A 26246-nucleotide genomic window follows, 5' to 3' on the forward strand; every position below is an offset into this window, starting at 1 on the left:
GTAAAAATTGCAGCTTTTTTCGCTGGGTCCCCCATCACCCGGACATTCCAGGAGCCTATATTTATCATTTTAGGTCTCATACCCAGCCTCATAGACAAGATTTACAAGGATGTAAAGCTTCCCAATGGGAACTTGGGTTTCCCAAACTATCAGAAAAAATAATCGACTAAAGCCGTAGATGCATTTTGACATTGTGGCCGGAGAGAAAGCATATCGAACACACAAAAAAAACCCTCTAAAGAGCAAAAAATATATACCATTTTGAATATACCTAAAAAATAAAAACATTTAAATGTGCATTCCAGTACATTCCCTTTACTTGTGCTTGATAAGTGATACGTGATACTCGTGTTCTGATACAACTTTACCCCCCCCCTTCCCACCAACCCTCCTCCCCCCCTCCACCCCTCCCCCCTTGCCTATCTAGGCCTACCCTTAGGGCTATACATGTGACCTCTCCCTTCCATCCTTCCCTTACATTACCCTTCCCATCCATATCTGTCGTGATCCCGTGTGATCTCCTCCCCAACCCTCGCCCCTAAGCAAACACTTAACCAAAGGAGGGGAGAGAGAGAGGAAAAGGGAGGAAGAAAAAAGGGGGGGTGGTGGGTTTCCTATCCAGTGCACATTCATATTAATGCACGTACCTGAGTATATATTCTCCCTCCACCCCCTCCCCTCCCCCCTCTACCCCCCTCTATATCTATCCATATCCCAGTTCATACCTTTAGTGTTATGTTTTAATGTGTGTTTACCTTTCTCATTCCCTTCTCTCTTAGTGCTTAGAGAAAAAAAAAACTCCCCATTACTCAAAAAATAAAAATAAACCCCCCCCCCCCTTAATGCCTTCCCAGCACATAATCCTTGTTCAATCTTTTCCAAGTTATCCAGTCAGTCAAGACATAGTCTACTCTTGTGCTTTATTCTCTTCCAGCCACTGTGCTGCTTTTCCTGGTGAGTCAAAGATTTGGGGGCCTTCTGCTGTCATTACTCTTATGGGCAGTACACACGACCAAACATGTCTGCTGAAACTGGTCCGCGGTGTGTGTAGGCCAGAGCGGCGTGTGTAGGCCAGAGCGGACAGGATTCCAGCATACATTTGCCCGCCGGGCCTTTTTCCAGCGGGCAAATATTTCTGGACTTGTTTTAAAACAGCCCGCTGAAATCCTGCCCGCTCGGACATGTTCGGTCGTCTGTACAGACCTACCGTACATGTCCGAGCGCCCGCCATCCCTCGCATGCGCCGAATGACTTCGACGCATGCGTGGAAGCATTGAACTGGCAGGGCCGCCCACGTCGCCGCGTCATCGTCGCGGCGACGGCGAGGACACGCCCCGCGTATTGTTTACGCGCGGATTTCTGTATGATGGTGAGTACAGCCACCATACAGAAATCCCCGGGCAGACATGTACGGTTTCATCGTACATGTATGCTCGTCTGTACGCGGCCTTAGACGTGCTGGATACAATGGAATAAACAAGTGGGTGACTAAAGCGCTAGCCAACAGTGAAAATTAAAAGTGACCAGTGAAAAACAAAATGCTGCTCAAATCTAAAATGTGCTAACAACAAATAAAGGTCTGAATAAAGAATGATGAGCGCAAACTAAAAATCTAAAAGTGAATATAAAGACAGTCCATAGGGGACTGATGGCAATCAATAAAGATATGCAGTGAATTCAAAATTAGTGAAATAACCCAAAACTGATAATAAATCCAAAAATAAAAGTCCAAATATATAAATCAAAGTTTGGATAAATCAATCTGGTGTGCCAGTGATAAACAAAACTTCTGCACTTCAGGCATCAATGTGGACAATCTTGATAACTCTTTGCTTAGCCTGGGCTCACAGAGCGCTTACCTCCAGACACTAGGTCATGCGTATCAACGAAATCCTCCCAAAACTGGAACAGAATCCAAACAGTGGGTAACTCGTGTTGCACGGAATCTTCCCAGTGCTGAGATAGAGTCGAGGGGCGTTCGGCCCCTAGCAAATAGGTCATACAACACTTGGATATTCACAGGCGGACCGCCACATACCGCCCTCCCGGATCCGAAAACACCTGATGTATAGTGCATGGCAGTGCTTTACTAATTAGGATTGACACTCCCCTCGCAAAGGTGGAGTAAGAAGCATGGGATGACCTCTGTACCAGGCCCTGCGTAGAGCCAGGATCCTACTGCCATCCAGGTGTGTCTCCTGTAAAAGGGCGATATGCGGTTTACAGTGTTTAAGCATTTGAAAAACTGATGCCCTCTTAAACTTGTTGTTCAGACCCCTCACATTCCATGATATTACATTGCTCCTATCCGCCATCTATCCACTGGAAAATAATAACATAAAAATATAATAGAAAACATAACTTGAAAAATACTGACTGCAACCCGCCAGGGTGCAGCACACAGTACATACAACCTGAGCTATTTGATACCTCAGACTCTCGCCACAGATGTGTGGCACCGATTCCTGGTATTTGGTGGTGAACTGAGTTACAACATCCCTCCCCTGCCATCATACCAAAACCAGAACAAAATAAAACAAAAAACCCCCTTGGTACGCAGCTTAGTCCCAAACTCCCAAAAAGGGGGAGCAAACAAAAATAGAGTAGGAAGTCCTTGACCTCTCAACGAATAGTTCATCAAGCAAAAAATAGAAAATAAATCCTGTGTATCTCCAAGGAGCTCCATGGAACAGGGTTAGGACGAAAGAGAATCAGGAACAGTTTCTGTACACTGGTCGAGCTGCAGAATACTGACCAGCAGTCCAGGAACGCCACCTAGTGGCTACTCACGATGCATTGTCAGTGAAATTGTATCACAAAAAAAGGGGGGAATACTTGCTCAGGGAGAGAGGAGAGAAAAAATGAGGAAAAAATAGGAGAAAGTAACAAAAAACTGGGGGAACCCCAGGCATACCTGAGCCTCTAAGCAAGTACCCCACAGAGGACCGTGATAAGTAGGTCACCCGCAGCTGCTCCAGGTGAAGATATGTTGCGTCAGGCACCCCAAAATAAAGGAAAAATTCTCAAAAACAAAAGCACAGAAAAAACCTTGAAATCATATGTACATCCGGAACACCATCAAGTCGCACTGACTCAGGAACAACAGACTTCATCCGCCACCGGGATCACGGATTGCTGTCCAGTCACTCACAGGCGTCCGCCGGGGATTCAAAGAACTTGACCGATCCTTCATGTTGAACCCGGAGTCTGTTGGGGTAGAGCATACTGTACTGGATTCCCTTGTCCCTCAGCGCTTACGGATGTCATTAAAGGAGCACCGTTTGCGCTGGGTTTCAGCCAAAAAATCAGGGAAGAGCATCACCCTGGTGTTTTCAAAGCGCAGCTCCTGATGTTTCCGGGACTCCCGCAGGATCATGTCTCGATCTCTGTAGTTGAGAAACCGGATGAGAAAGGGGCGCGGGAACGCACCTGGGGGGCGCACTCCTGTAGGCACTCTGTGCACCCTCTCCGCCACATATGTAGGGGGGAGATCCCCCAATTGCAGGAGTTGTTTGAAGAAACGTTCGGCGAAGGTGACCAGCGCGGTCCCTTCAGGCCCCCTCAGACAGCACCATCCCCCGGACATTGTTTCTTCTTTGGCGGTCTTCCGCGTCGTCCGCTCTGCGTTGGAGGGAGTCCACTTGGCCCCACAGCTCCCGCAGCTGAGCTCCATGAGTTTGGGCCACATCCTCCACCTCAGAGATCCGTCCCTCAGCCTCAGTGAGTCGGCCCCTGAATTTATCTATGTCGTGCCGTATGAGCGTGCACTCCGTGGCTACATGGTCGATCCTCACCATCACCGCCGCCTTGCTGGCATCTATGGCCTCCAGGATGGGTCTGGTGATTGCATCCAAGGTCGCTCCAAGTTCCCGAGAATCGGGCTGGTGGTCTTCCGGACCGCGACCGCCAATCACCTCAGGCTCTTCCATGGTTCTGCTCTCCTTCCCCACGTTCTTGTCAGGCAGACTGGGAGACAAGATGGCCGCGGCGGCTCCCGGATCAGTGCCACGTGTAGAGCGGGTCTGGCGCTGCGAGTTCTGCCGTGTCCTCCCCTGTCTGTGCCCACTCTTTCTCATGACCAGGGTGCCCGGAACACTGCCCGACCGTGTAGAGCCGTGATTAGTGCAGCAAATCGTCCAAAAAACGGATGGAAAGTCAGGATCTGCACGGAGCTCCAGAGAAATACTTGCTGCCTCGTTCACATCCGGCCACGCCCCAGATTTCTGAGATCTTTGACTCCACTACAGGATCATCCAACAGATTCTCGTTAAGTCGCCAGGTCCAGGCCCTATGGGTGCCAGAGGGCGAGGCGACAGTAACAGTGATCGGAGCATGGTCACATATAGTTATATGTCCGATAGACAAACCCTGCAGCATTTCCAGAGTGGGTCGGTCAACATATAGCAGATCTATTCTGGTGTATACATTGTGCACCTTTGAATAATAACTATAGTCTCTATCTGTGGGGTGCAGGACTCTCCAGCTATCTACCAAGCCAGCTTCCTGGAGAGACTTACGGAAGCGCTTTAGGAATTCATGGGATTGCGTTGGTCGCCGGTGCGATATGTCCTGTGAAGGGTCCAGGCTAACATTGAAGTTGCCGCCTAAAATTAGGGAGCCCTCTTTGAATTCCGCCAGGCGATCCAGGACTGCGTCGAGGAAGGTCAATTGGTTTGAGTTGGGGGCATAAATGTTAGCAAAGGTATATTTTATACCTGCTATGGATCCCTTCAAAAAAACATATCTACCCTGTGGATCTACAAGATCACTGGCGTGTTGGAATGAGCCGGTTTTGTGAATGGCTATCGCTGTACCTCGGGATTTGCTAACCGGGGATGTGATGAGATACCACTGGCTGTATAGGTGGTGGGTAGTTTAGGCACTGAGTGGTGAGTGAAGTGTGTCTTCTGCAAGAAAACGACTTGGGCCTTCAACTTCTTCAGCTCCCACCACAGTTTGCTACGCTTATCTGGGGAGCATATACCACGGACATTATATGAAACTACCTTGATCTCCGACATGCTGTCACCGTATGATGGGCTGACTGTGCTCCTGGTGGTGCGGCCCGGTGCAAGTCGCGGTCCCCTGAGTAGACTCCGTCTGCAAAGAAGGTGAGAGAATAGGAGGATAGGAAAGAAAGGAAAGGATGGGAAGGAATGAAAGAACAATAGCATCAGAAATCACATTGGCAAAATGAACATTTACATAAAAACAACCAACTGTTGGAGAGAACTGCAGGTCAGGACCTGGGGGTGACCCTGGTACAGGGGACCCGCCCGGTCCGGGCCTGTTGTCCCAATTGGGACCAATACCCGTATGTGGGCAGCCTACATGGGGGTTGTGGGCCAACATGGAGGTCGGTACAAGGGGAGGGAGATCTGCTCCACCTATTGGAAGTTTTTCTGGGACACCGGGCGTCCGGGTACTCGTGCCGAGGGGAGATGGGGTGGATGCCACCCGCGGGATCCAAGCTAGAGAGAATAGGGCCCTAGGGACAGGGTCGTCAGCCTGGTCAAAGTGTCTACAGAGCGGGCTCATAACAGTCCGTCAGGGCCGCCACATTTCCCGTCTCATTACAAGTTCCTCTTTGGAGGCCCCGGACCAGAGACCCGTTGCTAATTCGCAGGGGAAGTGGAAGTGGGTGACAGGGGTAGAGGTAATCCATAGTGATCAGATGAAGTTGAGATCTCGCAATGGGCCATCAGTCTCTTAGGGCTGAGAGGCCGGGTAGAGAATCCAGATCCTGGGGATGGCGGCTGCGTCTTTGCGGCATCTGCAACCAGGGCTGGGGAAGGCTAAAGGCTGGGAAGCCCACTACTTCCGTGTCTCCCCGCCAATCGGGGAAGTCCACCGGGTTCAGGCCTAGTGTCGAAAGGAAGTAAGGGAGATCATCTTTGGTGCGTAGTCACCGAGCGGCCATCTTTGGTCACCTGCAGGTAGAATAGGAAGCCCCAGCGGTAAGGTATGCCTGCGTCTTGGAGGGCAGCCAGTACAGGTTTAAGGGCCCTTCATTGCATAAGAGTTCTCCTGAATATGTCCTGGTAAACAAACAGGTGAGCGCCATCAAAATCAAAAATGGGTTTATTGCGCATTTTCTGCATGATACGCTCTTTAAGGGTATACTTGTGCAATTTGCAAATGATGTCTGCGTCCTGAGAGGGGGCCTCAGAGCTCGATGAGCACGGTCAATTTCCACTGGCACAGTGTCAGAGAGTTCCAGGATTTCCCTGAATATCCCAACTAGAGAGGGGATTATATCTCTGGGGCCAGTAGCTTCAGGCATGCCACGAATGCGGATGTTTGCACGACGTCTGCTGCGATTCTCAAAATCGTGACAAAAGTGTGACAAAATTGCTTCCATCTTGCGATCCTGTGCTGCACACCTCATTTGTAGGTCTGATATGGAGGGAAGGGTTTCATCCAGCCTTTGTTCTAAAGTTTCTACCCTGTTTCCCAATTGTGTGGTGTCCTCTTTAAGCTGGTCAGTATCTTCTTTAAAAGCCTTTTCCACTCTGGATGTAAACCTCTCCAAATCCTCTCTTGTAAGAAGTGACCAGATATGTCTCTTTATGTCCCCATCCTCTATGAAATCTGTAATGTCAGAACAACCTGCTCTGGAGACTGTGGATCCCAGGGATGCCGGGGGTGCAGAATCACTCACCACTCCTGGGGATGGCTGTCACAGAAGCATGAATCAGACTTTCAAAACAGATAAATGAATAAGAAGATTTTATTGGAAACCAAACAGCAAGGTCAAAGTCCACACAGATGATCGAAACAGCCAGAAGAGTCGTCCAACGGTGCCAGGGTCAATAGCCAGGGATGAGAGTCAGCCAAGCCGGGTCTGTAGCCAGAGACGGGGTGAAACGAAGCCGGGAATCAGGAACCAGAAGGAACGTCCGAAGCCAGGTAGAAAACCAGGAGCAGGCAGCACGATCACAGGAGAGGTGTGAGACGAAAGGCCCAAGCGAGGAAATGCTGCAGCTGCCGTCATATATATATGCTTAGCAGCCAGCTCCTCCCAGTGGAAATGAGGACCCGCAGGGTGTGGCAGGTTACAAGAACCCCATGAAGCAAGATGGCTGCTCGCACAGGTCAGTGATGAGGAGCCAGCAAAGAGGTAAGACCATGACAATGGCAGAGGGGATGCTGGCTGCAGCTAGGCTGTTTGTTTTGCAGGCTGTGTCTTCTGCGTTGTCTGTGCCTTGGAGGTCTTCCCAGTCTGCGCCATCTTGGATTTTTCAGGCGCCTTACCGCGGGTCCCGGGAAAGTAGCTATCTAGCTGCACCTGCCAGGATTTATCAGCCCCCAGATTCTGGTTCGTGTTCCGCCGATGCTGGGACATATCCTGAGCTGTTTTCGGGCTCAGGATCGCTGGTATGCTGCTGTGTAAGCTGCGGTGGGTGTGGAGCAGAAAACAGACACGTCCTCACAGCTCCATGTCCAGGACACGCCCCCCGAGATTTTTTTTTTTAAAACACCTATTCGACATGGCTCGAATGATAACTAAAGAAGATTTTTTGGAAAGTATTAGGCACTGTGAAGCTGGCCATAGATGGATAACATTTGTAATGGAATAAAGGAAGAGCGAAGGAGAGCAGGACTTTACATTTTCCCTCTTTTTCTCTCTCTTTCTTTTTCTTTCAAACACTAATTGTCCAGTAATTTGCACCTCACTCTTTTCTCACTTGCAGTCATTATCTTGACCTAAGTCCATATATTACTTCCTGCCTGATGCCTGTCCATCCTGGGTGTGCGCCTCTGTGTGTGGGGAGTCGTCTGCCGTTCAGCACCCTGCCTCAGTCCCTGGCAGGATCTACGCCTATTGGGGTCTGTTTGGGCTCGACTTCCATGCCAGCTACATGGGAATACCCCAAAACATAGTGCATCTTTGGTCCTGATGAGCGACTTAAAGTCGCGAAATGCGTAGAGCTAATAACTTCATGCTTCAACTATATGTTACTACAATACCCCATATTGCATTTTGTGTCTGTATATCCCGATTTTTGTTCTGAACTGCTTTAAGCTTTCCATAAAAGTCTATGGCTCAGATTCACGTAGATTGGCGCATATTTCTGCCGGCGTAGCGCATCTCATATGCGCTACGCCGACGTAAAACAGAGAGGCAAGCAAAGTATTCACAAAGCACTTGCTCCCAACATTGCGCTGGCGTAACGTAATTTTGAAGGCGTAAGCCAGCGTAAGTGTAAGTGGGTGTGACCTTATGCTATTGATGGTCCGAGCGTGGAGCAGTGGTTTACCCCCGGCGTATCATGAACGGAGCATGACGTGGGTGTATGATCGCTCCCCTGTGCGCATGCTCACAACTACGCCGGCGCAACTTTCTTGGATACGCCGAGTGCATAAATACGCCCAGCCATACGCCCGTCCGGCGCAAAAGTACATCCTGCTTTTTTCCCCCCCTGAAGCAAGGTACTTTTGCTGAGCGATGGCTGCTGTGGAGTCAGAGAAAGACAGGAGGAAGAACAATTTCTCTCCAGAGGAGAAGGCTTCTCTATGGCCATCTCAGCCAAATTTCTCTCCAGAGGAGAAGACTTCTCTATGGCCATCTCAGCCATAGAGAAGTATGATGTATTCCTCCAAGAGTCGTGATACCAGCAGGGCCAGGAAACAAGTAATCCTGGAGACGATCGCCAGTGATGTTAATTCCCTTGGCAATGAGTCCCGGACCTACAAGGACATAAACAAAAAAATAAATGATTTGCGGCGGCATGTCCGGGATAAAGTGGCCGCCATCAGAAGGCACCAGAGTGGCACTGGGGGCGGACCACCATCTGATATGCAGTTGTCCCCGGAGGAGGAGGTGATCGCCAGGTGTCTGGAGAGGGAGCAATTGGAGGGCCTGGAGGGCTTTGACTCCCTTGATCAGGCCTCGAGGACAGGTAAGTGTTTTTTATCCCCCATCCGGTGTGTAGCATGTGAGGGGTTGAAAGGGAACATGTGACAAGTGTGTGGGTCCACCAACATGTGAATGCTTTGTGTCATCCACAGATGTGCAGGAGGGAGCGGGGCTGCTTTTAAAAATTCCTAACGGAACATTCTTAGAAAAATTTGTACAAAAATTCTTCTAACATTCAAATGTCAAAAGATTTTGTTTGCTTTCAACATCTGATTTAGAAATGAATGGACTCTACCAAAGGAAAAAACACATACACTGTTAGAAATCCATTTGTTCAAGAACATTTTTCCATCCTGCTCCTTCAAATTTTCTCTTCACAGTGGTAGAAATTGAATGTTGATTAATAATTAGAAAAACAAATTAACTTTCTTAGAACATTCTTTTTTTAAGAATTGCCATTCTAAATGTCTTTCCATCTATGACCAGCCTAAAGCGTAACTTCTTCCCTCCTTTGGCTGAGAGCGCTGACCAGAGTTTTCTGGCGGGGAGGCAAACGCTGTGCAAACATCGGATTGTTAGTACAGTGGCTCCAACCTGGGCTGTCTGTTTTTTTCATTCAGCCCGCTGTGTTGAATGAAAAAAATCCTAGGAGTATATACTAGGCTTTAGACATAATGCCGCGTACACACTATCACTTTATGCGATGGAAAAAAACAAAGTTTTCTGTGATGAAAAAAAACTACGTTTTTGAAACGTAATTTTCAAAAACGACGTAGCATACACACCATCGTTTTTGCAAAAAGCGCGGTTACGTCCAGCACATACGACGGCACTATAAAGGGTAATTTCCATGCGGAAGACGGCCTCTTTTGCTGATATCGTGTTGCTGCGTGTTAGTAAAAGTTTGGTGAGAAACGATTCCCGCTTTTCAGTCTTCATGCTTTAAATTTAGTTTTCTGACGTACAGTTTGTGTATTTGGGGTCTGATCTGTCTTACAGTGCTTGTATTCAGGACGTATTTGTTTTGGCAGTGCGTTCTTGTGTGCACGGTCCTGTTTTGCAGGTCGTTCTTCAGAGGCATTTCTGTACTTCAGGGCGTAATTTTTAGTTCGATCTGATTTGACGACCGTTTTCTAGCCATGTTGCGGGTGCGTTCTCGTCGCCGAGATCGTGCTGTGCTTGTTGTTAGGATGTGTGCTGCATCCCGGCAACGGTCCATGAACAGGGAGAGGAGGAGGTTGTGGACCAAGAACTGGTTGCTTCTGGTATGCCTCTGCTGCGGGAGATCCGAGAAAACAACCCTGATGATTTCAGGAATTTTCTCAGGATGTCTGACCCCGTATTTCAGCAGCTTTTGGCTTTGGTGTCGCCTTATATCACCAGGCAGGACACCGTAATGCGGGAAGCCATCACTGCTGAGCAGCGGCTAGTTGCTACGTTGCGCTACCTTGCAACAGGGAGAAGTCTGCAGGACTTGAAGTTCTCGACGGGCATCTCCCCCCAGGCTCTGGGCCTCATAATCCCGGAGACCTGTTCTGCCATCATTCAGGTTCTGCAGGAGGACTATGTTAAGGTAAGTGGTGTCCTTTCAATGCACAAACTATGTATATATTGTCTGCTTTTAATATTTTTTTTCCAAACACTCCCTACCTAACCTGTTTGTAATATGCTGTGAATGTTCCCTTTGTCTCCATGTATGCTGTTTTTTTTATTATTTTTTGCCCTACATGCATCTTTTATTTAGCCCAGCTGTCCAGCATTCTATTTTGTGACCAAACACACCTAGCCTAGTCCCTATATCCCCCTTTATTTGTGGCCTCCATTGTAGTGCTGCATTTTGTGTGTCCCTATATTCCCCTTTATTTGTGGCCTCCATTGTAGTGCTGCATTTTGTGTGTCCCTATATCCCCCCTTATTTGTGGCCTCCATTGTAGTGCTGCATTTTCTGTGTCCCTATATCCCCCTTTATTTGTGGCCACCATTGTAGTCCAAGATGAACCCCCCCCCCCCCCCCCCCCATGTTTTTTTTTTTTTTTACTAACTGGAGAATTTGTTTTTTGGGGGTTGTTTTTCAGGTTAGAAACTCATCTCGGGCCCCCCCTCCCCCTAAGCTTTTATTTTTCACATCAGAGGTGGTGATTATACTGCTTAGTGATCCCTTATTATTTAGGTATCTTAAAATAACACTTGAAATGTTTTTTTTTTTTTTTTTTTTGGGATCCCTGAATGTTTTGTGATATTCTGTTCGCAATGTTTGTTTGAATTAATTTTTTGTTTCTATACAGTTCCCCACCACGCCACAGGAATGGCAGACTGTGGCAGCGGACTTCTCCCAGCGTTGGAACTTTCCGAACTGCGGAGGAGCCATTGATGGCAAGCACGTCCACATCGTGCCCCCACCCCATTCCGGATCCCATTATTTTAATTACAAGGGGTTCCACAGCGTTGTGCTGATGGCGGTGGTGTCTGCCAACTATGTATGTTTTTGTACCTGGATGTTGGGAAAAATGGCCGGATGTGGGAAGACGGGGTCTTTGCGGAGACCGAGTTCGCCCCACGGCTTCAGTCGGAGGACCTTGGATTGCCACCTGCGGAGGAGAACGAAGAGAGTCTGCCCTTCGTGTTTTTAGCAGATGAGGCTTTCGGATTGGGTCCCCACCTCATGAGGCCATTTCCCCAATGCACCCTCACCCCTGAGCGGAGGGTTTTTAATTATCGGCTGGCCAGGGCAAGACGGGTGGTAGAGAATGCCTTTGGAATCCTGGCCAGCCGATTCCGATTGTTTTTGACTGCAATAAACCTTGCAGAATACAAGTGGAACCACATTATATTATGATGCTGCATTATACATAATTTCTTAAAAAGACATTCCACAAACTATTTAACTGTATTGCCTAATGAGGCAGTTGATGTTGCTCTGGAGGAGGCCCGTGAGGCTAGCCATACAGGCTTGGCCCCCCAAAGCGCACGTGCAGTGCGGCAATTCTATGTGGATTATTTTATGGGGAGGGGGGCTTTGCAATGCCAGATCTTGGCTAAATAAAATCTTTGTTTTTCTGAAAGAAACAGTCTAATTTGTTTGTTTTTGTAATTTTTTAGGAGTTTTGTGTATTCTAGCTTTTCCCTAGGTTCTCATAGAGCCATGTGTTTGGGATGTACTTAAATACCCATCATTGTCAATCTTACCACCCCAAATATACCTGAGTTATTTTATTAGTCAGCATTGATACAAAGAACTAGCCACACATGTTTGATCGTACAAATATGTTTATTGTTTAACAGAGCTAAAATCCAGGTTTTTTTTTATATTTTTTTTGTTTTTTATTTATACAAAAATACAATCAAGGTTTTTTTTTTTTCATTTATACAAAAATACAATCATGTTTTTTTTATAGTTTTTTTGGTTTTTCATTTATACAAAAATACAATCAAGGTTTTTTTTATATTTTTTTTTGTTTTTCATTTTTATGACACATATAAAATCCAATTTTTATATTTTTTTTTTTTTGTTTTTAAATTTTGACACATATAAAATAACATTTTTATATATATTTTTTTTAAATTTTGACACATCTAAAATCACGTTTTTTACAAAACAAAATCAAACAAAAAGAAATAATTTTTCCCAAAAAAAAATCAAACCCTTGCTTTGTTCTGAATTTCTCTTGATGCAAGACGGATGTCTTCTACCTGTGCCCTGCACGACAACACCTCTGCGATCAAGAGCTGGGCACTATGGGCCAGATCCTCAAAAGGGATACGCCGGCGTATCTACTGATACGCCGGCGTATCTACTGATACGCCGTCGTATCCCTGTTTCTATCTTTGGAACTGATCCACAGAATCAGTTTCCAAAAGATAGGCAGAAGATCCGACATGTGTAAGGGACTTACACTGCCGGATCTTAGGATGCAGTACCGCATCCGCCGCTGGGGGCATTTTGAGTCGAAATGCCGCTTCGGGTATGCAAATTAGCACTTACGGAGATCCACGAAGCTTTTACGCTTCGTTTTTTCTCCGTAAGTATTAAGTTGCATGTGTAAAATTAGGGCTGCTTTTACAAAGTGTAAACTGTTTACACCTTGTAAAAGTAGACCCTTCTTAGCCGCAACGCTGTTATTTTTTTTTTTTTTTTCCGACGCAACTTTTTTTACCCAGCGCAATTCACAAAACTCGGCGTAACGTAAAACCGCGCTATGCACGTCGGGAAAATGACGTCGTGTGCATGCGCAGTACGTCCGGCACGGGAGCGCGCCTAATTTAAATGGGACTCACCCCATGAAAATAGGAACGCCTTGTGCCGGACGGATTTAAGTTACACAACCAAAAATTTCTAGGTAAGTGCTTTGTGGATCGGGCACTTAGGTAGAAATTTTGCGGCAGTGTAACTTAAATCAGAATATTTAAGTTACGGCGGCTCTTTGTGGATCTGGCCCTATATGTGTCAAGTCCCTCACCAGCACGACTTGTTCCTGAAATGTGGGACCAAAACATGTATTAAAATTATGTAGGCCTACATCTACATTACCTGAAGCTGTGGTATATGATACTTTACCGGATGTTGTGGCGGGTTCCCCTTCGTCAACATCCCTCGGGGTGTGCCTTGGGTTTGTTGGGCCTCCTGCCTTGCTGCTTCACTGTGCCCTACGAGATTGAAGAAAAGGTAAACATGAGCTTAAAAGATTACAGAGGCCTGAAAGAAATGAAAAAAATATTTTTTAGTAAAATGATGGGACGATAGTTGGTTCGAAAAACCCTTCTAAATCCATCAAATTTTTTTTTAGACATTCCCAATGCACTTTAAATTCTTGGGAGATTTGGTGTATTTTTCTACATGGAAGCTAACTGGATCAGCTTACCACTGTGTGACACCCTACATAGGTTGTTCTTGTGACAAAGAATTGTGCTACTGAGTCCACATGTGTAACCAACTGCTGTGCAGACACTCTTTTTTCTGTATATTAAGGTAGTATTTAATCTTAAAATCGAGTTAGGAACACATCTACATCAATTCCACAATTGATGTCACCTCAACCCACAAATATGTTGCTACTTTCATGTTTGTGGGTCCAATAATTGGTCGTATGAGTCGTCGTTCGTTCCATCAAAAATAATAAAAAGACGAACTTTTTGTCTGATACATTGTTTTAAATCCCATTAGCCCATGCGAAATAAGCACAATGCCATTTCGCACAAAGGTCAAATTTAATTAGTTAAAGTCATCGAATGAACGACGACTCCAACGACCAAATATTGTGCCCGCCAATCAACACATTTCACTTCTACCTGAATGAAAAACCACATGGCACAAAAAACACACCCGAATAATGAATACACATGAAAATTACTTACTTCTTCTTCTAATCACTCTTTTTATTTTTTCAAGTTGCTGGGGCTCTCTCAACTTGAGGTCTGACCACCTTTTTCGCAGTTGCTCTCTGCTCCTGCGTTCCCCAAATTTCTTATGGAGCCTCCTGATCACCTTCTCCATTATTGCGGCCTTGACTTTATTGGGATGCCTGCCATGGTTGGCATCATAGTCCTCCCTCCTTAAGATGCTGACCATCTCCACCATTTCCTGGAAGGCCATGTTGGAGGCTTTGTACCTCGGCATGGTTGTTCTGGCTGGTTGGGCCTGGCCTGCCTCCTGGCTTGAGCTAGAAGCCACATTGCTCTGCATGTCCTGCATGTCATCCATAATTCTTCTTCACAAAACGAGAGAGAAGGGGCGGGGAAAGGACGAGTCCGAACGTCAGGGGCGGGGTATCGTGCGGAGCGTCACGCGTGCGTAGTGTAAAAAGGGATCTGACGTGTTTGAAAGCGGCGTTCAGAGTCTGTGGAAGAAGGCGGAAGTCACGATCGTTTCAAACGACGGTACGTAACTGTATTTTTGACTTTATTATAGTGAACAGGGGATGAGTTTGTGGGCTAGATATGGTGCTAAAGCTTATTAGTAGTAGTGGGTTGACTGACATTAGGTTTTTGATTATATCTTTGATTTGCAGAAATAATGGATCCCTTCAAGGATGTAGACTTTATGACCGAGTTCATACAAAAATGCAAGGAACATCCTGTTCTGTGGCAAACAAAAAACCCAATTAATAAAAACAAAGATGCCAGGAATAAAGCAAGAAAGAGCGTGCTTGAATTTGTTAAGACAAGGGTCCCCAACGCCACAACAGACACTGTGAAGGCAAAAATCAATTCCATCAGGAGCACCTACAGGGCCCAACGGGTCCAAGTCCTGGCCTCAATGAGGTCTGGGGCTGCAGCTGAGTCCATATACAAGCCTACCCTGTGGTACTACAGTCAGCTGCAGTTCCTGGACGACCACATTGAGGCCAGGGCATCCCTGTCTACCCTTCCCCCAAGAGGTAGCTCCCAGCTTCCAGCAGCCAATCCTCCAGTCTTCCCTGCAGGCAAGAGCAGGCAAGCTCGGAGGAAGAGCCAGAGTTCCTGGAGGACCCCGATTGTGACCCATGGAGCCAGGTATTGCATTTTGCTAGCAATTTTGTATAATCAAAGTATAATAATGATGTCAAATTGATGTTACTAGTGTTATAAATTCAAAGGGAATGTACAAAAAATGTTGATCATATCAATAGACAGTAGTGGCAAAACAGGATGGGGACAAGATAGAAAAATGAAGGGCTCGGAATGATTGTGTGTCATTTTCTGGTACGCCATTAGGGGGGGTAACGCAATACACCTGGAAGAGGTCCCGGATGTCAAACACCCTTTTTGCCCTAAATCAATTTGTCACAAAATAGACTACTTTTCTTTTTTGGGTAAAGGCCCCCTACTTCCCTATTTCAGCCTGCAACAACCCCCCCCAACTCCAGGGGGACCTTGTCTGAAGCTGTGTAAGGGGCCACATAATTATGGATGGCAACCCTGTGTGTAATATATATTAGCATACAATTTGCATCTGTCATGATTTAAAAAATGTGTGTGATTAATGAAAACAACAAATAAACTATGTCCCTTTTTTTTTATACACAGGCAGAGCAAAGCCAAGAGGAGGCAGGCCCCACAAGGAGCCAGGGGAGGCAGGCCCCACAGGGAGCCAGGAGGAGGCAGGGCCAACTGCAAGGCAGGAGGTGGCAGAACCCACTGGGAGCCAGGAGGTGGCAGGCCCCAGGGGAAGCCAGGAGGCACGCCGGTGTGATACCATCTCCCGGATCCCTCCACTCTGCACTCCCGCGAAAAGGGTCAGGAGACTTCACTAAATGGAGGAGGAGACCAAGGCCCTGCTTCGCGAAGCAACTGCGGCCATCCGAGAGCCACCCAGGGAAGTAGAGGGGTTCGCAGCGCTCATTGCAGCCAAGCTCCAAAATCTGGAGCAGGTCCAGCGTGTGCGCTGCAAACTCCTCATCTTCAAAGCCATAAGCATGGCATCCCTGGGGCAGCTCGATGACGACACCGACATTGTGCGGATTGCTCCTCCTGTCCTTGCCACTCCTCCTGCTCCTACTCCTGCTCCTTCTCCTGCTCCTCCTCTTCCCGAGGCTGCTCTGGCTCCTGGCACTACATCGGCTCCAGGAACCCAGCCCCCGAGGACTCGGGCTACAGGGAAGGCTACAGGGAAGGCTGCTGGGAAGAAAAAGACCAAAAAATTAGACGGTGCCCCTGATGGGATTTTTTTTGCCTCACAGCCTGGATTGGTGGCTTGGTGGACCCTTGTGTTAATAATTCAAGAACGCTCTTAAGTGCTGCCTTCCTTGGCATCTTTGTTTTTATTAAGTTGGGTTTTTTGTTTGCCACCATTTTATTATTTCCAATTTTGGCAGAATAAATGCATTTTTGTTTTCTCATACAAATTTGACCATGTGTATTTTTTGAAAAATAGAGAGATCATTAGTGAGTGGGCAGACCCATTTCCCAAACATTTTTGTTAACATTAACAAGGTACAAAAACCTCCTTGTGGTTAACTTCAAATAAATAATTATGTTGTTGCGGCCACTTCACACACTCCAAAATCAACCCAAAATATAGATTTCAGAAAAAGTTTTGGCCAAAAAAAAAAATTTTTTTTTGGAGGACAATATTTAGAATTTTGGAGATGGAAGATACACCTAAAAAACACAAAACGGGGGGGGCGTGGCTTGACATAACATTGAGTAGGACCTGCGTGCTTGAGCTCCGTCCAATACTCCTGTACAGCTCATCCTGACCTTCAGCAGAATCCTGCACCGGCCCAGCGGGACCCCCTGGGGACCCTGAACATCCGTGGCCACAAATCTGCCGATCACGGGTGCCGCATTTAGGAAAGACCGCGCCTTCGGCCTAGCTCTGGAAGTCGGAAGCCATCTTGCTCCACCCAGCCTGCCGCCTGTGCTGCTTCCTGGTCCCCCTGCTCTCAGGTAAACACCCTGCAAGGACCCACGAGACCCCCGCACACCCGCAGAACACCCTGCAAGGAACCACCAGGACCCCCGCACACCCGCAGAACACCCTGCAAGGGCCCGCCGAGTCCCCCGCACACCCACAGAACACCCTGCAAGGACCCACCGAGACCCCCGCAGAACACCCTGCAAGGGCCTGCTGAGACCCCCGCACACCCGCAGAACACCCTGCAAGGGCCCACCGGGACTCCCGTGCACCCGCAGAAGCAGATCCATAGCAATGGCCGAGTAGAGACATGCTTTAGGGGGGCTCCCGGCCTGACTTGGCTTTCACCGGCCGCCAACACACCTCTCCCGCATGTGGACACGGTATGAACACCCCTAGTGGTTACAGAACACGATCGGCATCCCGGGGGACCCGATCCCTGAGCACTCAATCCAGTATTCATACCTACTTCAGGAGCCCATTGAGCCTATCGCCGGGCACCATTGTGGCCGCACCACGTGGATCCTGCACGGTACCGGCTTCTACCACAGCCCAGATGGCTACGCCGACAGGCCTTACAGTTGCCAGACCCCCTTACAAGCACGCCGGCAACCTTCCGGATGGAGACGGCTGATCCTGCCCTGAGCCAGAGCCGGCTGGACGCAGAACTCCGCAGTATGCTTCAAGTTCTCCCCACGAGATCGGATATTGAAGCCCTGATCCTAAGGATTGAAGAGGCACATAGCAGAGACATTCAGGAGGTGCGGACAGAGATACACTCGGTCGCGGACCGTGTTACATCCGGAGAGACGGTGGTGGCCTCGCTGGTGTCCTGGGTGCAGGCCCTGGAGCAGGTCTGCGAATCCCAGTCAACAGAGGCCCAGGAGATGCAGCTGCACCTTGAAGAAATGGAGGACCGTAGCCGCCGCAATAACCTGTGGCTGCGGGGCATCCCTGAGGCCACGGGTCCCGAGGATCTTGCGGTGACGGTCACAGCCATTTTTCACAGGCTGCTGGAGAACCCACCACCCTCGCTGGAAATAGACCGGGTCCACCGCACACTAGGCCCCAAATCTACGGATCCCGCCAGGCCGCGTGATGTCCTGTGCCGCCTGCACCGCTATACGCAGAGGGAGGCAATTCTGCGGCTAGCCTGGGACCTAGGAGAACTAGACTTTGATGGGGCATGCATTCAGGTCCTCCCGGACTTGTCCCGGGCCACACTCCAGCGACGGGCGAGGAGACGCGGCTGCACCTACCGCTGGGGATACCCGCTGGCGGTCACTTTCCGCACGGAGCAGTCCTCCTTTACCCTACGATCTCCGGCTGACCTACCTGAGCTTTTCGCTGTCCTGGGAGTGGAACCGATTCTGGTGCCGAACCGGTTGCGGAGGATCCCTAAACCGACTGGCCGTTGGGGCCCGACTGTCATAACCAACCTGCCCACTCTCAGAGGTCCAGGGGCCGTGTGCGGGCTCCAGCCAACGCGGAGACACGTGAGTCCTGATTCTGCTTCGGCAACCCTGCCATGTAGTTGTACCCAGGCTGACAGATTTTCACTTTGACTATCCTGACCCCTGAACCGGAATGTTTGTGGCCTTGTTGGTGTCCCCCCCCCCCCCGGGGCCCGGGCTGAGTTTGTGGTGACCCCCCCCCCCTGGATGGCCCGCGTTATGGGTCTCCCACTGTATTTTCGCCCTGGCGGCGCTGTTGTTCTGGTGGACTATTGGGGGACCTTGGAACTGTGGGGAGTGCCGGTGGCGCGGCGTTTCCCTCCCCCCCTCGGTCCGTTTGTAGGCACTTTGGGGATGTCCCCCCCTTCTCCCCCCACCCGGACGGGCGGGCATGCTCATCAAAACAGAATATGGCCTCAGGCACAATATACCCCTGCAGACACTATCGCCACAGATCCACTGGACCACACTTGGCAGGATCAAGGACATCACCTCCCCTGTGTCTTGTTTTTCTTTTTCTTTGACTTTTGTCACACCGGAGACCTCATGTTAATGGGCCCCATGGCGGATATTGCTCCACCCCCAATTGCTTTGTGACACCAGGAGCCGCACGTCATTCTGATTCGGGTGTCGTGAGTACTATGGGCTGATGTGGGACTTGATGAACTGAAGGGGGGGTGCTTCATGTAGCCGGCTGTCTGGGTAGCCACGGGTCTGGGGGGGGTGCCTGTGTGCCTGGGGGGAGGGGGGATGGATGATGTTGTTTTGGGGGGGTGGGGGGGTTTCTTTGGTGCCGGGGGGCTGGGGGTCAGGATGCTGCGGGAATGTTAATATGTTTGAAGGTCGGCCTGGTTACTGGGTTTGAAATGTTTGCCTGTATTACTGTTGAAGTTTAGTGCACTTCTAAAGGTAACCTGAAAGTCATGTATATTTATGTTTATTGTGTTCTTACTGTTCCACACATTTTCTGGCTATGGTAGCCCTATTTGGGTTCCATGCCTTTCATCCATATGGTGGCCGGTGGGGTCGGGAAGGGTTTGGGAGCATCCCAAGCGACCTTGCTGAACACACCCCCACGTAGGACGACGCTCGTTACCCAGGTCACACTGGGGAACGTTTTTGCAAATAATTTGCGTACTTTAGTTACCCAGCTTAGCTGGTGTGAGGGGTTAGCTCGGTAGCGGGGTGTGTGACCCCTTGGTTGGGTTCACCACACACTGAATTTATACAGACTGGCAGTCGAAGACGGTTGAAAACAAAGTTTCTGGTTTATTTTTCCATCTTGCTGGAAAACAATTGCAAGCATCCAAACAGCACAAACAAAATCAAACATAAATTAAATCCTAGCCACTCTGGGCGTCTACCTTCCACACAGGAATCTATCTATGAAGTCTAACACAGCCTACTGCTGGGTAGACAGTGCTGGTCATACAGCACAAACAATAGTCTTTTGATTTTGTTCACACAGAAAAATCAATCCTCTTCTCACCTTCACAGAAGACCTTCTGGCACTGCTCTCCTACTCACACAGCCTTAGGAGTGACACAGCCAATTAGTGGTAATCCTCTGGGCTACTTTATAGAGGCCTTTCATTGCCTCACTCTGAACAGCTGGAGTCTTCCAACGGCCCTTAGCCTTCCTGGCCACATCTGTAGCCGACGTCCGATAACCATCTGTGTATCGTCTAAACAAGGCAGAAATGTATGTTCCGTCTGTGACAACACCCACAGATTTACCTGACTTCCTGTCACATACCCCCCCCCTCTTGTTTCAACCCTAGGGTTGGGACACAGGTTGCCAGGCAGGCATGCACTCGGGACAACCCATCTGCATTCCCCATTTTACCGGGGCGATGCGTTACCAGTTCAAGCTTTTTAATTTTCTTCTGTTGCTTATTAAGGGTTCTCTGCTTTTTTCGCAACTCTTGGTTTAGGTTTTCAAGGTCTTTTGTGAGATTATTCTCTCTAGCCTTGCTAGTTTTTAGGGCCTCTTTAAGCTTTAGTTGTAGCTCATTTAAATCTTCAATCCGTGCCTTTAAATCTTTGGTCGGTGCCCTCCACTTCAATGGGGCATGATCCGTCACCAGTTCAAACTGTCTACCCACGAGGTAGTACCGGAGAGAATCCAAAGCCCATTTCACCCAGAGGATTTGTATTTGTGTCATTATCTCTTGTTTTATTAAATTGATCACAAACAGAAAATTATCATATTCCGTATTCAAGCTTCATTTTATTGGCTTTATACTGGGCTTTCTTTTTTTGACGGCAAGCTCTGGAAGCCAGCTTGTTTTTCTCCTTACGAGATTGCGGCCTGGCAGTGACAGGAAGCTCCGATACGGGTGTTAGGTCACTGATTACTTTATTCAGTTTACGCAGTTCACCACCAATCTGCAGAAGTTTTCTTGGATTTGGAGTCATGTCTTCCACATCTGTCCTGCGAGATTTCTTCACAGTGTCCTTGCCGTGATGCAGACCATTCTTCTGGTACATATTACTGGGAAGCGTGTCTCTGTCCCATTCAGACGGTCTCAGCATCCCTTCATGTTGAGAAGGCATTAATTGCTCGCTATATTCCCAGAAATACCTTTGCTTTCCTCTTTTCCTCGATGACACGGCAGTTATTTCTTTCATATTTTCAACAGAATCATTTTCATAACCTGGCTCTGAAAAGGTATCACTGATATCATGTTTGTCATCTTCATTGTCTTCTTCTTCTTCTTCCACCTCTCTAGTAAACTCCACTTTCTTATCTTTGTGGTGCCACACAGGATTCATGCTCTCCATGAAATATTTCACATCGCTGTAAATCTTAATTCCGTCAGCTGTGCCTTTACCTTTCAGTGGGGAGGCAGACATTGCACTTATTCTACAGATTTCCTGCATTATATCTTCAATACCTTATTTGGTAAGATCCATTTCAGTCGTGTCGTCTCCCCTGCTATCTTTTACCACAGCTTTGTAAAGTCCTTTATCTTCATTTGTAAACTTTTTCATTACAAGTGTCCCTGACCCAGTTTGATTATCAAATTGTCCGTTAGATAGTGGTTTCTTGTCCACAGACCACTTGAGCGTGGTCTCTGTTTTGATATTTTTAATTTTGCATATCATAATAACGTGGCAGTCTTCTGTGACCTTCTTTTGGGACTCATCATAAACTTTATCAAAATCTTCCCCAGTAAGGGTAACAATGAGCTGGTTTGATGCTTTTCCATCTACTACTTTTGCAGTATACGTTCCTTTATCTTCTTCACCAAAGTCTTCCTTAATTATTTCAATAAGTCCATTTTCCTTGTCAAATGTTATTTTTCGTTTCGGTGTATTTTGGATGACTTTGTCATTGAGAATCATCTCCAAAACGGCATCAGAGGACAGTTTTTCTACTTGTAACCAGAGGCGCACGTCCACATTCTCCAGTACTTCCACATTCCAGCCTGAGATTTTCTGTATCAGTGGATGTCGTACATCATGGCTTTTGCGCATCAGTTCCTCTAGTTCTTCCTTTGTTAGCATGTGACTAGCAGATACTCCATCTGTATTTGGCACTTCAACAGCATAGGTGCCTACATCTTCCTCAGAAGGGTTTGTTAGAATAAGTTTAGACTTATTTCCATAGGTAGAAATATCTGTTCTCTCTGAGTCTGGAGCTCCCTTGTAGTCCTTGGACCAGAGGAACTGTGGATTGTCAACTGGCTCCGGGTTTTCAAATGAAAGGTAAATAAATCCTTCCTCGTCTACCCCAACCTCAATTTCATTTGTGCCTTTTTGTCTTGTTGGCTCATTATCCGAATCACTGGCAATGTGATTTTGAGCATCTTTATTTTCAGAGTCACTAGCATTACGATTATTGCTACCATTTTCTACATCGCTGGATGTTCGCTCCCTAGGTTCATTATCTTCTGAATCATCAGAGTCACGCTCATCTTGAACTGGGGTTGCACAACCGTCATCTGAGTCATCCAGACAGTCAGATTGTCCATCGCAAACAGCATTAGTTGGAACACAATTCAGATTTTTACACTGATACTCGTTACTTTTGCACACCTGCAGTTTGCAGTGAACTTCATCACTGCTATCATGGCAGTCCGTGCGACCATCACACCGCCAGAAGGTCGGAACACATTGATCTTCACTAGCACAAGCCCACTGCTCGTTTTCACAAGTGATCTTCTCCAATTTACAATCCTTTTCATCACTTCCGTCTTTACAATCTTTTGCACCATCACATTTCCATTCCATTAGCAAGCATTCACCAGATGGACATTTAAATTCCCCACTTTGACAGCGGACGTGTTTAGTGACTGTACAGTTTTGTTCATCTGAATGGTCACCACAATCACTGTCTCCATCGCAGTGCATAGTATAGGGAATACACTGTCCATTAGTACACTGGAACTTGTTACTGCCACATTCCTTACGTTCACAGCCTTGTTCATCAGGCTCAACAATGCAGTCTGGTTTACCATCACAGATCCAATTCTGAGGAACGCAGCAAGTCTTTGAAAGACACCAAACAGAGGGATCTGTTGGTCTCCAGCAGTTTTTTTCATCAGATCCATCAGGACACTGTGGCACCCCATCACAGCGGTATTTCTTCTCAAAACATTTTGTACTACTTTCGCACTGAAAAAAGTCTTCATTTGTCTTTTCCTGCTTTTTGGCTACAGTACCACAAAAACAAATATTTTCCTTGGCTGCATCTCGAACTACAAATGGCTTAACTTTGAATGCCTTCCTAAGAGCAGCTGCTTGATATACAGCCCCCATAGCTGCTGCTTCATCTGCATTTATGTTCTTTCCCAACTCCTTCAACAACAGAAAATTCTCTGCTGGGCTTTGTTGCTGGTGTCTCTGTTCCCAGCCTGCCATGCTCTCTCGGAGAGCCTGTTGTTGAGCTGCAAGGCTCTCTTGGTGAGCCTGTTGTTGAGCTGCAAGGCTCTGTTGTTGAGCTGCAATGCTCCGCTGCAAATCGGCATTCATCTGCTGTTGATTTGCATTTGATAAAACCAGCTGTTTCAGTATCTCCTCCATTTTGGGTTTACTTTAATTGCCCGCCGCACTCCACCATATGTGAGGGGTTAGCTCGGTAGCGGGGTGTGTGACCCCTTGGATGGGTTCACCACACACTGAATTTCTACAGACTGGCAGTCGAAGATGGTTGAAAACAAAGTTTCTGGTTTATTTTTCCATCTTGCAGGAAAACAATTGCAAGCATCCAAACAGCATAAACAAAATCAAACATAAAATAAATCCTAGGGAGTGCGCATGTGCGAGGGATCCAAGATGGCCACGTGATCCGGAGCTCCGCCGTACACTGCTCCCGCGGCACCGATCGAGCGCCCCGGACTCCCGCTGACCCGGTCTATGCCCCTATATGACGAGCATTCCGGTTCGTCGGGATCTCGGGCCGCAATTTGATCGGGCCCAGCCGCCCGGGGGATCCAAGATGGCCGCCGCAGCACAGCAGCTCGCAGCACACGTGGAGGGACATTCAGAGCCGAGGCAGGTAATCGCTCCAGCCACTTTGTCATTCACTCCAGCACATCAGAGTGCGGCACATCCTCAAATGACTCCCTCCCCAGCCTCCACCGAGTCCCTGCTGAGTAGGACATTTGGTGAATCAGGGCTTGCATCAGCAGGCTTGTCCATACATGTGCAGCAGGATAGTCCTTTCCCTAACACGCCATCCCCAGAATCTTTTTCGGATGACTTATTCCACAAATTGTCAGTTCTCCTGGACAGGGGACTGGCATCTACGGCTGCTAAAATAGCCAATGACATTAAGGCTGATTTCCAGAACTTGGGCTCAAGGATGGAAGCTATTGAACATAAGCTAGATCTTACAGTTGCCGCCACTAACCAGAATTCTGGTCATATACAAACGCTACAGGACAGACTTGATTCGGCTCTCCTTAGGATTGATGAACTCGAAAACAGATCCAGAAGGGACAATTTTAGGATCAGGGGTCTTCCAGAGGCTGTAACGGATGTTATGCAAGCTACCCATGAGTTAATCTCATCATTGATCCCGAATATCCCGCAACATCGCCTGGAACTTGATAGGGCCCACAGAGCTCTGGGCCCTCCCAGAAAGGATGGCACTCCAAATTTTCGCCGATCTGTCCCAATCCACAATTCAGAGACGCCGTTCCCTGAAACCCATGCTGGCGGTCCTGTCTCAAAAGGCTATAAAGTATTGGTGGACATTTCCATTCGCTGTTAAATTTTCACTTAATGGGAAGTACTATTCTTTTTCCACCCTTCAAGAGGGAGAGAAGATCCTCTTATCATTGAAGCTAATTACCCTGGAAGCTGACATGGACACTTCAGATCCATCGCACAACCCGGCCAAACGCCCATCTCCGAACAGTCCGCTCACTCCACTTTGGAACAAACCGAAGTCAAAGAAACAGAAGGACGTTCTCCAAACCTGAAAGCGTCCGGTGGAACTTTGCCCTTTTTTTGTCCTTATTTTGGTTACTCCTGGCGGGAGGGAGGTGTTTGCCTCCTCCATTAGTCCTGTTCGGAGTTTATTTTTCAGACTCCTCATCCCTCCCTTGCTTGCCTTTCCTATATTTTTATGATGACTAGGTCTTCAAATTTGTATGGTTTTTTTTTTTCTTTTTTTTTTGTCTTTAGGGGGGGGGGAAGAAGAGAAAAAGAAAAGAAAAGCTTTTGGACATTTTTTGTATTGTTCCACCCGGGAGGGGGGTTGTGGTTTACCTCTTTACGAGGGTCTGGTCCCTTTCTGTAGGCTTTAGATATTTGAAAATACGTTTTCTCTATATGTTTATTTCTTATGCTTTTGTTCTGTTTCACTAGGTGCCCGGGAGCTGTGTACCTAGCATGCGCCTCCACCTATCTCTCGGTTTCTTCGGAGCCCGTGAGATGGGTTGTCTGCAGTTTTTTATGCAGACATTTTTGGAAGGATCTGGCCCCCGGGGATCTTTGTACCCCTTGGAGTCTGATCCGCTTCTCTCAGAGAGATTGTCTGTGGTCTTTCTGTCTCTTTGTTCTCTTTCTCTCTCTTATCTTTACTTCTTCTCTTCCCCTACTCCCTCCCCTTTCCCTTGCACCTCGGGAACATTACCATCTGTGTTTCTTTTTGTTGTTTTTCGCCAGGACAAATTTGAGAGTTCCATTTGCATCACGTTCTTGGATGGGGGTCCCGTCTGCTTGCCGACTTGGGGTCTGGTTCTGTTTAAGGTAAGTGACGCAGGGATTAGCGGCATTCCTTTTCCTCCCCTCGATGGCTGACTCACCCCTACCTGTCCTTAAAATAGCCTCTCACAACACTCAGGGCATTAATTCTCCCATCAAATGGAGAAAGCTGTTTGACAGCTATAAATCGCTTAAATGCGACGTTATTTTACTACAGGAGACCCATTTTCCCAGGCGATACAGTCCCACCTTTCTTCACCATAATTACCCTACGTTTTATTTAGCGAACGCTGAGGATAAAACTAAAGGGGTGGCGATAGTATTTTCCAAAGCTTCTAATTTTTCCTGGCGTGCTGAATATAGAGATCCGGATGGCAGGTTCCTAGTAGTTAAAGGTCTGATTGATGGCCATATGTTTTCATTTATTTCGTACTATGCTCCAA

The 26246-nt window shown here is 47.7% G+C and overlaps 1 protein-coding gene across 2 annotated transcripts in view; it reads left to right on the forward strand.

The window, feature by feature from the left end:
* ATPSCKMT (ATP synthase c subunit lysine N-methyltransferase) overlaps positions 1-26246 on the forward strand; it is a 197487-nt gene that overhangs the window by 36506 nt on the left and 134735 nt on the right. Inside the window, exon 2 of one of the 2 annotated variants that reach the window (XM_040353428.1) lies at positions 25765-25848. The exons of the other annotated variant lie outside the window; for it this stretch is intronic. The gene's annotated coding sequence lies outside the window, so the exon portion shown is untranslated. The remainder of the gene's footprint in view (positions 1-25764; positions 25849-26246) is intronic. 2 annotated transcript variants of the gene reach the window in all.

Source organism: Rana temporaria, chromosome 5, assembly GCF_905171775.1.
Source record: "Rana temporaria chromosome 5, aRanTem1.1, whole genome shotgun sequence".
Classification (NCBI taxonomy): domain Eukaryota; kingdom Metazoa; phylum Chordata; class Amphibia; order Anura; family Ranidae; genus Rana; species Rana temporaria.